Source organism: Oreochromis aureus, linkage group 5, assembly GCF_013358895.1.
Source record: "Oreochromis aureus strain Israel breed Guangdong linkage group 5, ZZ_aureus, whole genome shotgun sequence".
Lineage (NCBI taxonomy): Eukaryota > Metazoa > Chordata > Actinopteri > Cichliformes > Cichlidae > Oreochromis > Oreochromis aureus.
In genome coordinates, this window is record NC_052946.1 from 38,397,637 (window position 1) to 38,409,681 (window position 12,045).

Sequence of the window (12,045 nt, forward strand, 5' to 3'; positions counted from 1 at the left end):
CTTACCGCCTCCTGCGATTGGCTCTTGCTCATGATTGACAGCAGGGTTTGCAGGAGGACGTCCAACAGGGACTCCACCATCATCTCCACCTCCTCCTGCACCGACGTGTCCTGGAAGAAGAGACGACAGGGAAAGAGGAGTGAAGGAAAGGAGACATAAAGAAAAGGAAACCAGAGCAGAGAAATAAGGACAGCTGCTCCCTGAGAGCCTGTTTGTGTCTGTGCGTTTCATGTAGTTTTAAATAGGTTAGTATCCAATAATGAACTTTGAAGGTTTTAGGTGCTTTGCTGCAGCCGTGTCTCACACACTCCTGCTCCTGAGAGGACAAACCTGACTGAATGCTCACTGCAACACTAAACATTCACATTATGTAATGGAAATAAACAGCCTTAATGGGGAATTTCACTGGTGCTGATGGGTTTCAGTTTCAGTTCAGGTCAGATGAAAGTGTCTAAATACTTCAGAGACTTCAGTGCACCAAAAGCAAAGCCTCAGAAGAGAAGAGCGTCATCATTGAACTTACTGCACTCATTTCATGAGCCGTTAATATGTTTTAACCTGACAGCAGTTTGTTTGGCCTGCAGGTGAACTATGAACGTTTCACTACTTTAAGTATAAAGTTCCTGTTAGAGTTGCAAGTTTTTGTCCTCCTGTGAAACTTTTTATCATGTAAACAGTTAATAAATGAAGTGCTGGTTTTATTCTAACTTACTTGGTCACGTCTCCATTACTGCATTTGTTCTGCATTTTCTTTCTGATGATCTTTTATTAATTATCCTTCAGCCACAGATGATAACTGGGAGTTAAAGTAAATCATCGCCGCAGCACAGCAACACGGCAGCGTGAGCAACTATACCTGATATAACCTCCTTATTTCTGAAAGATGAACTATATTCTATATTTTCTTAACCATTGTCTTTGGTGACTGCACCCTCACACACCCCTGCAACATAATCATCATCAAATTTGCAGACGACACCACTCTGATGTGGTTCATCACCAACGATGACGACACCACCTACAGGGATGAGGTCCAGTGACTGTCAGAATGGTGTAACTACAATAACCTCACCATAAACACCAAGAAAACAAAGGAAGTGGTCATGGACTTCCAAAAAACAAGAACTGATCCCCCCCTGTCAGAACTCTTAATGCAAACTAAGAGTGTGAACAGACGTCTCCAACACATCCACTCTGATGCTGCTATTGATCAACTATGTGCAATATCTCAGTCTTTCCATGTTCTGTGCAATATTTAGGTCTCAGTGGAATCACCATCTCCACCCTAAATGACTAAAGCCCCTCCACCCTTATTTATGTATCATATTTTATAACTGCCCTTGTATACAGCCCCACAATGTTTCTGTTTCAATGTTTCTATGCATACACCATGTATGTAACTCACTCACATATATATTGCTTTTTTTCTTCCCTCGTTGCATATTTTTTTCTCTTCTTTACTTTTGCACCTTTGTGCTCCAGCTATCCAATTTTGCTGTGCAAGAAACTGCACAATAACAATAAAAAGCTCTAAGTGTAAGTATTGAAGTTCTGTTTGTTCAGTTCACATGAAACAGCAAGGGTGAGGTATTTACGGTGGGCTTCCTGTTCATGTTCTAACCACAGCAGCGCCACATCAACAAAGACCACCATCACATAACTGCAGCCACAATCTGAACGTCGTGTTTGTCTCTGTATGATTTCTCCTTCAAATCCTTCCTTAGCCTCACGATGTTTGAAAAGTCATTATGAAAAGACAAAGTGCTTATCGATTTTTTGATATGCAGCGGTAGTCATGAATTCTTTTTTCTTGCAAAGACACAAACATTTGTCCGTCTTTGCAGAAAACTAGCAGACCAAATCACATGAAATTTGGTGGAGCAGAGGCTCATGGGAAAACAAAGAACCCATGTGGTTCACCTTCTACAAAACTGCAAAACCAGCCACTGGCCTCAGCTGGGAATGACTTCTTTCTTCTAGCTTCTAGGATGAGTGCCCTTTCAAACCCCACAATGACACTCAGATTTGAATGCAGCGGTGTTTCGAGTGTGTATGTGTGTGTGTGTGTGCATGTGTGTGTGTGTTACCAGTGAGCTGGTCTTGATGATCGAGAATATAGAGCTGAGTATTCCAGAGCAGATGAGAAGCTCTTTCTGTTGCCTCAAGTGCAGGTGGATGTGATGGAGGACCACAGGAAGTAGGATCCTCCGAGACTCTGAGGGAACACAAAACAGACACACACACACACACACACACACACACACACACGTTACACTCTGGCGGTTAGGGTGTCTGTCTATCTTAAGGTGAGGGAAACCCAACAACATCACTGCTGTTTGCTGTTCAGAGGGAGTCGGCCTCCTGCTGCTCTGGTCTTCAGTCTGGTTTATGTCCTGAAACAAATCCATCTGAAAACTGTGCAGCTCTTCAAACTTTTGTAGCTACAAGTTTCAAGTTAAAGTTTACTGTCGAGTTAGTGCCATGAAACAGATTTCACACTGATGGCACAAATATCACTGCCCACATCTTTCTGATACATTGTTATTATTACTCTATACTTTACTGTTACATTACCTTAATTACAAGAATCACTTTTTTCTTTTGCTTGATTTAGTGTCAGCTTATAATGAGAAATATTTAATGTCACTTTTATCAGATTAAACACTTTGTGGTCTTTGGAACAATATTTTCTGTTCAGTGATGTCACTGACTGACATGAAAGCGGATGAGCGTCTGCAGTCACGCACAGTGGTTAGGATGGTGATTCAGGTACGCCTGGCGTGTATTGATTCTAGAAACATTTAATGTCAGTGGGGAGAAAAAAAAAAAAAGGGAGCCAATGATGGGTTAACTACACACACACACACACACACACACACACACACACACACACAACACCAGAGACAACGCCGACATAAAGTCATTTATTATCTGCATTTGAGTGGCTTCATGGCCGATTACACAGCAGAGATGTTGTTTAGCAACGTTAGCAGACGTTATGAGCACAGTGCAGTGTGCAGGCTTCACCAGAAAGAATTTTGATGTGTCAGTCTGAGACTATTCAGCATCAGCTCGTGGTACTGAAACTGTCAGGCATTAATTTTTTACTTTGAAGTCATTCTCAATTTTACATTGATACATTCCTCGCTGAGTCATATAGACACTCTTTTGCATTTGCGTGGGTTCACGATTTAGAGTGAAACTCAAAATTGAAAATGTCAAGTTGTAACTGTTTATTCAATTTGGGGAAATAATGCGTAATGCGCAATGCGTAAATGAAAACGAGGAAAGGTAACATTACCTTACGCTGAGACAAATACACGTGTCTGAACCATTCAGCACCATACTGCTCGTTATGTAGACGGGTTTTAATTTGGCCACAGGTGGATGTGAGAGTTTGTTGTCACTCTGTGTTAGCCCTGTGACCCTCTGAGGGTGGACTCTTTCCCTGTGACTGCTGGGACCCCAAACTCTATCAGCTGTTAAGAGAATAAACTGATGGATGGACCTGATGATGTATTTGGGTTTCTTGAACGTAACAGCTGTTTGGCTGCATGTTTGACTCGCTTTAGTTTGTTTTTAAGTCATTCACAACCTTTATTTTGATTTTAATAGTCCTGTGGCAAAAATCACAGCCCGTTACATTAACGGATGAACGAATCCAAACATTTACCTGGGAAAGAGAAGAGCCGGCTGTCCACGGTCCGAGCTATGGACTGCAGCTTGACCACATCCATGGACTGTCCTATGTGCACCGTGGACGGCATGCTGCCCAGGGTGCCGCGCACAAACTCGGCCACCTCTTGGACCGTAAACATCTGCAGCAGCTCATCAAAGATGGCTGGGAACGAGTTCAAAAGTGCAGCCTGAGAAGAAAGGTGGGACAAAAGAGGCGTTAATGACAAGAGGGGAGAGGTTTATTTAGGGAGGAGGGCAGCAGGGGGTGTTAGTCAAATAAAAAAGGTTCGAGTGAAAAAGAGAGAGGGAGTAGGTTATAAGGAACAATCATGGTTTCAGTGACTGGAGTGGAGTGTCCACAGGAAAGAGGTGCCAACCCACACGAGGAGTCATAGATCCTTTCCCTCCACACAGGGCAGCAGGTCTGTTCAGATTCAGCTATTACAGCTTTAACAAAACAGCTCGTACAAAGACACACAGAAGTTATTCCACAGCAGAAAACAAACCAGAGCTGAAAGTGAAAGATTTAAAAATGGAAGACAAAGCACACACACTCGCAAGTCAGGGGTACCAATCATTAATAACATGGTTTAAACAGACAGTGAACGGGACACAAAGACGGATTGTAACACAACAGAGAAGCTGCAGCAGACGTGGAGTTTTGGACAAACAGGTTCATTCTGGTGTGAACTGGACTCAAAGTGGCACAAAACTGAAAGCTGCTGAACTGTGGATGAAAACATTTTCGGCCAATCTGAACTTCTTCCTCGACTAACTATATTTCACCTCTTCTAGAAATAAAGATAATCTAAGCCTATGAGGTCCTGGGCAAATACTTCAGTTTTAGTTCCACTTTTTAATGTTTTCTTTAAGAGTTCTTCTGGTGAAAATTGTGGATTTTGGAAAATGTTTAGAGGCCTCATTGAAAAATAGGAAGTAGTACATGAGATGAATTTATTTAAACGAGTTTATTCTTATTGTGTGAATCAAGTGGCTGAAAAAGTCCAAAACCTGCAGTACCTGTAATGGCCACATGAGCCTGGATCTAACAGACAGCAGAGACGTGTTTACAGCCTGGTGCAAAAAACATTTTGTCTCTACAGCGAGTGAAGTGAAGAGTTATCAGGGATCGATGTCATTACAAAGAAAACATGCTCTCAGTCAGAGGACATGTGGGTTTGCAGAAAACACAGCATGTGTGACCAGCGAGTGCAAGAGGACAACGTGTACTTGTGTGTTATAGCAGCCGGGACGTGTGTGTGGAGGACCACAGGTGTGTGTGTGTGTGGTTGGAGCTCTCTTAGGTGAAATGGGACTCTGGGCTTCACGGGGTTACAGGGGTGCTGTGGGTTTCTTCCAGACGTTTACTTACTGACAACGGAGTCGGCCGCAGAGCGTAGGCGCTCACGGCCTGAGTGCAGTTGGCCTGTCCGCTGCCAGGAACCTGTCCTGGGACAGTGGACTGCAGTTGGCCCGGGGCAGGAGCTAGTGCTAAGGGAGCGGGAAGCCCGGCGCCGGGACCTGGGACTTGATTTGGGCCCGGACAAGGCTGAGGGCCCTGTGGTATTTGGGTGTGGAGGAGACCCAGGAGGAATAATAGGGACCCAATTGAAGGAGCAAAGATTTAGGGGAAATTGAAAGAGAAGATGAGGAAAGGAAGCAAGGAAAGATGTGAGGTACAAGTGGAAAAAGGAGCACAAGTGAAATAAAAGTCAGATTAAGGCAACTACAAGAAGATGGGAAGCAGCTAAACTACAGCACATTTTACTGTTAGCTGTCTACTGTAAACTATGACGACACAACAGTTTAACATCAAAATCACATCAAAAAACGATTTTTCTGATTTCTCTGCTTCCTAAACAAGGAAGAAAAAATGTTGTTGTTCCAGCAGGTTTCCTCACCTGAGTGAAGATGAGCGTCTCGGAGTTGCGGCTGTCCAGGCTGAGGACGAAGCGGATCGACTGAAAGAGTTCTTGGATGCTGGTGCGAAACTGCTCCTCCTCCATGCCACACGTGGCCCGAGAGTAAAGGATCCGAGACTGGATGATGAACTTGAACAGATACTCCAAAGCCTGAGAGGACGTAGAAACACAGAAACGAGAAACATGAAATATTCACTCGTGTTTGGTTTTTGTTCTACAAAGAAACACAAACCTCCAAAGTTTTAGGAGTCCAGTGTTCCCTCGTTTATCGCGGGTGTTGATAACCTGCGATAGGTGAAATCTGCGAAGTAGCAAACTTTGTTTTTTACAATTATTATAGATGTTTTAAGGCTGTGAAACCCCCTCACTACACACTTTAGACACTTTTCTCAGACAGGCATGAACACTTTCACACGTTTCTCTCTTGTTTAAAAACTCTCAAAGTTCAAACCTTCGTAGAAGAATAAGTCCAGTATTATAGAAAGAAACCAAATACCAAGCCCTGTTTTCAGAACATGAGAATAGATCAGCTGCCAGAGAATTCAGCATCAATGAATCAATGGTACGGACGTCGAGGAAGCAAGAAGAACAAGCTGAGTAAAGTTTGACTTGTCTGACTGTTTGGTTTCGCTTAATGTGCTTTATAATCCTTTGACGTCGACACTGTTGTGTTTGTTGTTTTCTGCTAGCGAAGATTTATGTAAATTTGACAAGCTGGACGCATTCTGTGCTGTACAGGAGACAGGGCATGAGTTTGATTGAAAATGGTCTCCAGCCAATCAGGACGAGGAACACAATGTGCTGTAAAAAAAAAAAAAAAAAAACGTGCAAAATTGCACCAAAAAAAAAAAGGCCACGAAAAGTGAACCGCAATATAGCGAGGGAGCACTGTAAACTTTTTTTAAAGGATAGGTAATTTAAGTTAGTCTTGCTAACTTAAATTACCTACCTAATATTCCCACTTTAAGCTTTAGTTTGTCTTAGTTTGAGCATCAGATTACTTATTTTGTTTTAAATTAACAGGAGAGTTTTCTCAGAGTTCAGAACAGAGACACAAACTTTGACTCACAATCATGTAGCTTATCCAGGTTTTAATTAACATGAACGTCAACGATGCTTTTAGTGACAAATATCACCAAACTGACAAAGACTAAAAAAAAAACTTCCTGTAGATTTTATTTAACGACATCATTTTCAGTTAGTTTGTTTTTCTAGTTTCCTTTTTTTATTGCTTCACAACCAGTTTTAGTTTTTAGTTTAGTTCAGTGTAATACTCGTGTTTTCATACTTCAACATTGTGCCATTAGCTTCTGTGCATTTAGGACATAAATGCACAGAAGACATAAAACTGTCTGTAAACTCATCACTCTGTCACATTGTTGTGGGGGAATTTCAGTCCGCTCATTTAGCTCGTGCCCTTGTTCACATGGGTTTGCAGGACTCATTTATGCACAGCTCCCACCTCTGTGTGAGCTGTTTGTGCTGATATCCTGTGCTGGTTTTACCCAAACATGGTGGTGTTCAATAAGAACACTTTAGTTCATACATCTTTGTGGTTTGTTCAGATGCAAATCAGAGAAAATGTTTTCTCCTGGCAAACCTTCTGACTGTGCTGTCATGAACTTTAAAATTTAACATGTTAATCGAGGCTTTCAGAGTCTGAGACAGAGCTTTTTGGTGTTTTGCAAACCCTCTGAACATTGCATGGTTTGAACATAATGATCAGTCAATCATGCACATTTGCAGCTGGCAGTAAGGTTGCACGTAGGTTTTTTACAGGACTGCGTGTCCACATTAACTAATGACAGTGTGTCAAAAGGAAGTGTGAGTTACACACTGTAAAATCCCCCACTGAGACTCTGGTTTTGTGAAACGTGTAGTTATCAGGATGTGAAGCCTCTTCTTGAATATTCTTGTTACTATTTTAATGACTGCTTACTCAAAATGTTTGCTGGTTTTAAGTCTAGTTATTATTTTCTTGTTTTTTACAAAAGCTACCAGCTACAGATAATAGAAAGTGTTCTTTTCATCTTGAGTTTATGCCTTTATCACATCTGCAGGAGACAAGATCCATTTTGTATCTGGACAGAGATCCCAGGATGCACCAGGACAGAAACATCTGCAGCATCTGGGCTGCTCCTTGGTTTCAACAATGTTTAAGAAAGTTAGTGGAAGAATAAAGCTAAAACTGCTTGGACACAGTTTATAAAAGATAAATCCGGAGACTGCAGCATGTGTCAAAGCTGTCCTCAATAATTCACACCGTCCACTTTTTACATGACAGTGTGACCCATTTGGGATGGATGCTTGAGTCGGATAAATATTTTAAAGTGCTGAACAGCATTTGTCTGTGAAATGTGGTACGTTCTGCACATCTGCGTGCGACGGTGCATCTATTCCCAGCTCTGCTACATCACTGATGTAGTTCTGAATGCATGCAGTCATATTTTACCTGAGCAAGAGCGTCCAGTGGGAGGAATTAAAAAGTTCAAAAGGTGTTTTTTTGTTTATTTGTTTAAAAGGGCTTTATGGTGAAGACTGTTACATAAAACTACAAATGCTAACAGCCCTTCATGTGTTTGATTGTTCCGAGTTCAGCGTTCAGGTCAGTGCTCCACCCAGGTGGCACTGAGCTCTTACCCTCATGGCTTCCTGTATGTGGTTGTTAAGGGAAAATCCCAAACAGAAGTCTGCCAAGGTAAACAGAAACACAGTGAGACAATATAATCAATTACATGTACATGGGTGCGTGTCGAGAGACAGTCACACAGTACACTTCTTTAACAGGTTATATAGGCATGGAGGCAGTCTCCGCTTGTTCTCAGAATATAGATTGCTTAACTGACAAATGCATATCTTGCTAAAACATTCTGTCCATACTATACTAAACGTCTGCTTAAGAGGAGCTTTCCGTTCTTCTTTACACAGGAACTTGTCTTCACAGGCATTTGATAAAGCATAGACAAGGCTTCATGTTTATCAGGGTGAATCGTCATTCAGAGTTTACACAATTACAAGCAAAGCATATTTGAAGAATAAACAAAATCTTTTCACATTTCCCTCCTGTTGTTTAACTTTCACACTAGTTAAAACACCATTAGTTTATTATCTGTGCATGATTTCTTGCAGCGCATTTTTAATCAACACGTCATACATTGGTGTATCACAGCATTTCAGTGTCAGGTGGATTATCATCATCTTCGTCCATGGGCAGTGTCAGGTATGCCTGCACATGAACTGCAACAACTTTATTAATCATTGATTGTACACATGGCAAAATACAAGAAGTAAAACAACAGAGTAGGAGTAGAAGAACTCCTACAAAACCAGTCCTTTTATTAAAAGAGATTTCCAGGAACCACTCAACAGCCGGGTAAGCCAATCTTCAGTGTTCGTGACATAGTCCTGTTGCTGGCGTCCCTGAGTTGTTTCAGCGTGCGTAAGGCGTCGGTCATGTTGGAAGAGTGAACATTATCTGGAATGTACGTACAGCAGGTATTGTTAAAGAGTATACAGAGTCCTCCTTTTTCAGCCAGAATCATGTCCAGTGCGACTCGGTGTTGCATCACAGTTATGCGCAGGGCATCAATCTCTTCATTTTGTTGATTGTTGATTTTGCACGAGGCATTCAGGAACAGTCCAAAGCGGTAATCCAAAGTTTCAATCTTAACATGTTCTTTCCAGTGCCCACCCATGGAAACAGTGAGTGGAGGACCTTTTGTCCGGTGGTCCAAAGCTTAAATTCCTCTGGCACATCACTGCCATAGATGGGGTCATGTGGTTGCACTGCGGAGACGTCTCGTCGTCGTCTTGTAGTCTGAGAGCTATTTACAGCTGACATCCTGAAGGTGTGGTCTGAAATGAAGATTGGGGCACAGGTGCCCGTCCATCCGGGTGGCAGTATGAAGTAGGCACGTTGTCCACACAGCCAGGCCATTCCTTGCACCCAATAGGTGCCGTTGCTGGGCGCGGACGTGTTTACAGCTGCGCCCTCTCCGTTGGCAGCGGTTTGGTTACAGTTGGTGGTGTTGCCTAGGGGTCTGTTACCGTTGTCTTGTCGGTAGCACATGGAGTGGTTCTTCCTGGGGTTTGGTCCAAGAACACTGGGAAGTGAATGGACGTGTTCCGATTCGTCACGTTGAAGTTGATCCAGAAGAGCCGGTCACACGTTCCGTTGTCAAGTCCAGCGTTTTCGATGGTGGTTACCTCGTATCGGGGTGGTCCCTGGAAGATACTAAAAAGGTTAAGCGAATAGATGATAGAGCTTGTCTCATTAATGATGATAGCTCATGTTGATGCCAATGCCCATGAAGCTGGCGCGCTTGGCTTGTGTTTTATTCATGTAGTTTCCATAAAAGGTGGAAATGTCGAGGTGCATGGCATGTGGGAGCAGACGTAACATGCAGTGTTATTAGGCTCTCCCTTAGTTCTGTCGTCTACGTAGCGGTACCAGGCATTGTTCATCCATGGATGGATATGGTCTTGCGTCATGTCACGGAGGTGTGAGTTGTCGTGTGTCCATCTCGTCTGTAGGTGGTGCTGTTTGTCTTCTTTATTGTCCTCGAAAAGCACGAGGAGTCCTGCTAGGAGCAGGAGGACAGCTGCTAGGACGGCGAGTGTCTTCATGACAACCAAACACACCTAGGTCCTCAGGTGAGTAGACTACTGGCAAGAAGCAGAGGGCGGGATATACCCAATCAGCCCTCCCTTCACCAGTCAGATCACCTGAGGGTAGGGGTGCCGGAGTCTATGAGTCTGGGCTGTCACTCACTTTTTTGCAGTGGCTTTGGTGAATCCAAGATGGTCTCTCTGCTATCTTACAGGCAGTTGGTGTGGTGATAAGCACTTGGTATGGGCCTTCCCAGCGGGGCGAGCTCCAATTCTTTCTATGGAGAACTCGAATCAGGACCCAATCACCTGGTTTCAACCTGCAAGATACTGGAGAGTTGTTTAGAACAATCTCTTTATTTTCAAGTAATTTCAAGTTGTGAGTTTCTGAGAACTTTGTGTCAGTCTCATGCACATTTTTACCAGGCCTATACACTCTGGCCACGGTCTCCCTGTTTCTTCCATGCATTTTCTCAGTCTCTGTTTTATTTCCTAGTGCTTCAGAGACCTTACTGATTACTTCATTAACAAAATGTGTCCCATTGTCTGATCTTATCAGAGTGGGGATGCCATATATTGAAATAAAATGGTTGCACAAACATTTTGCTACTGGCATCTTTTTTTTACTGGATAGATTTCTGGCCATTTTGAGATCACGTCTATGATCACTAGAGCGTATTCTGAGCCTTGGCATTCATTTAGCTCAATAAAACCCATGTGGATTGTATGAAAAGGATGAGGTGGTGTGGGAAAATGACCTCTCTTTGGTCTAAGATTCCCTTGTACATTGTGTTTTTGGCAAATCATGCATGTTCTTACAAATTCTTTTGCTGAAGTTTCGAAATTTAGAGTGTAAAAGTGTTTTGGAGATTATATCTCCTATCCCTCCTGTTGACGCATGGAGAGTAACTCCATGTGTCACTAAGGCTGCTGTTTTGTGTAGAGATTTTGGAAGTATTGGTTTTCCTTCACAAATCCATCGAGTCATCTCTTAGTTGCGCTCCGCATTTCAGCCATTTCTTTTGCTCAGCTGTGGGAGCTGCTTTTGTTCATCCTTTGTAATTTCATAGTCATCCTTCTGATGTGCTGAACATCAGAAGCATATTACTAAATGTCGTATCACATGATGAGTTTTCTCCCATGTAAACAGATGTGTGCCATGATAAAATCTTCCTCCACACACTAGAAACAAGAAACTAATTTCAACCCTCTGTTACGTTTTATTATTATTATTTTATACTTATACTTATATACTTATTTTATAATCCAGTCATTTTTCAAATCTAGTATCAATCAACTAATTTGCATATCAGCTCATAATGCGCTAAGTTGATAGGTCAACAGAAATGCACGTTCAAAAGATTATCACAAAAGAGAATTTCCTCCATACAGTAAATTACTTGTGTTGCATCAATCAAGGAGAAAGCATCTCACAATTTATTGTATTACCAACTAAATTTATTGTCTGATCACTTCTTGGTCATACCAGACTCTCTCTGTGTCTTTATTTTTCCTTCTCTGTTTTCACAAACGTTTCACCTATTGTCCTGCAAGCTGGAGAGTTAAATGTCAGTAGTGGGTAAATTCAGCAGTTGATAACAAAACTATTAAGTTTTTCCTGTTTTAACACCAATGTGAGATATAGAGGCGCACATATAGTGTGTGCTCTAGTGTAAGCTGCTCTTTATTGCATGTATGTGTGTTAGTACGCTTGCATGCAGGGCCTCTGGGCCTGTCTCACCCAAAAGGGCATTTTCTTAACAGTTGCCTTTCACTCGCGTGTGTTAAGAAAGGCAAATGTGCTTGTAGCAGTTGTGAGATTATTATGCTGTCATAT

The 12,045-nt window shown here is 42.3% G+C and overlaps 1 pseudogene; it reads right to left on the minus strand.

Moving 5' to 3' along the window:
- LOC120440347 overlaps positions 1 to 12,045 on the minus strand; it is an 82,113-nt pseudogene that overhangs the window by 18,930 nt on the left and 51,138 nt on the right.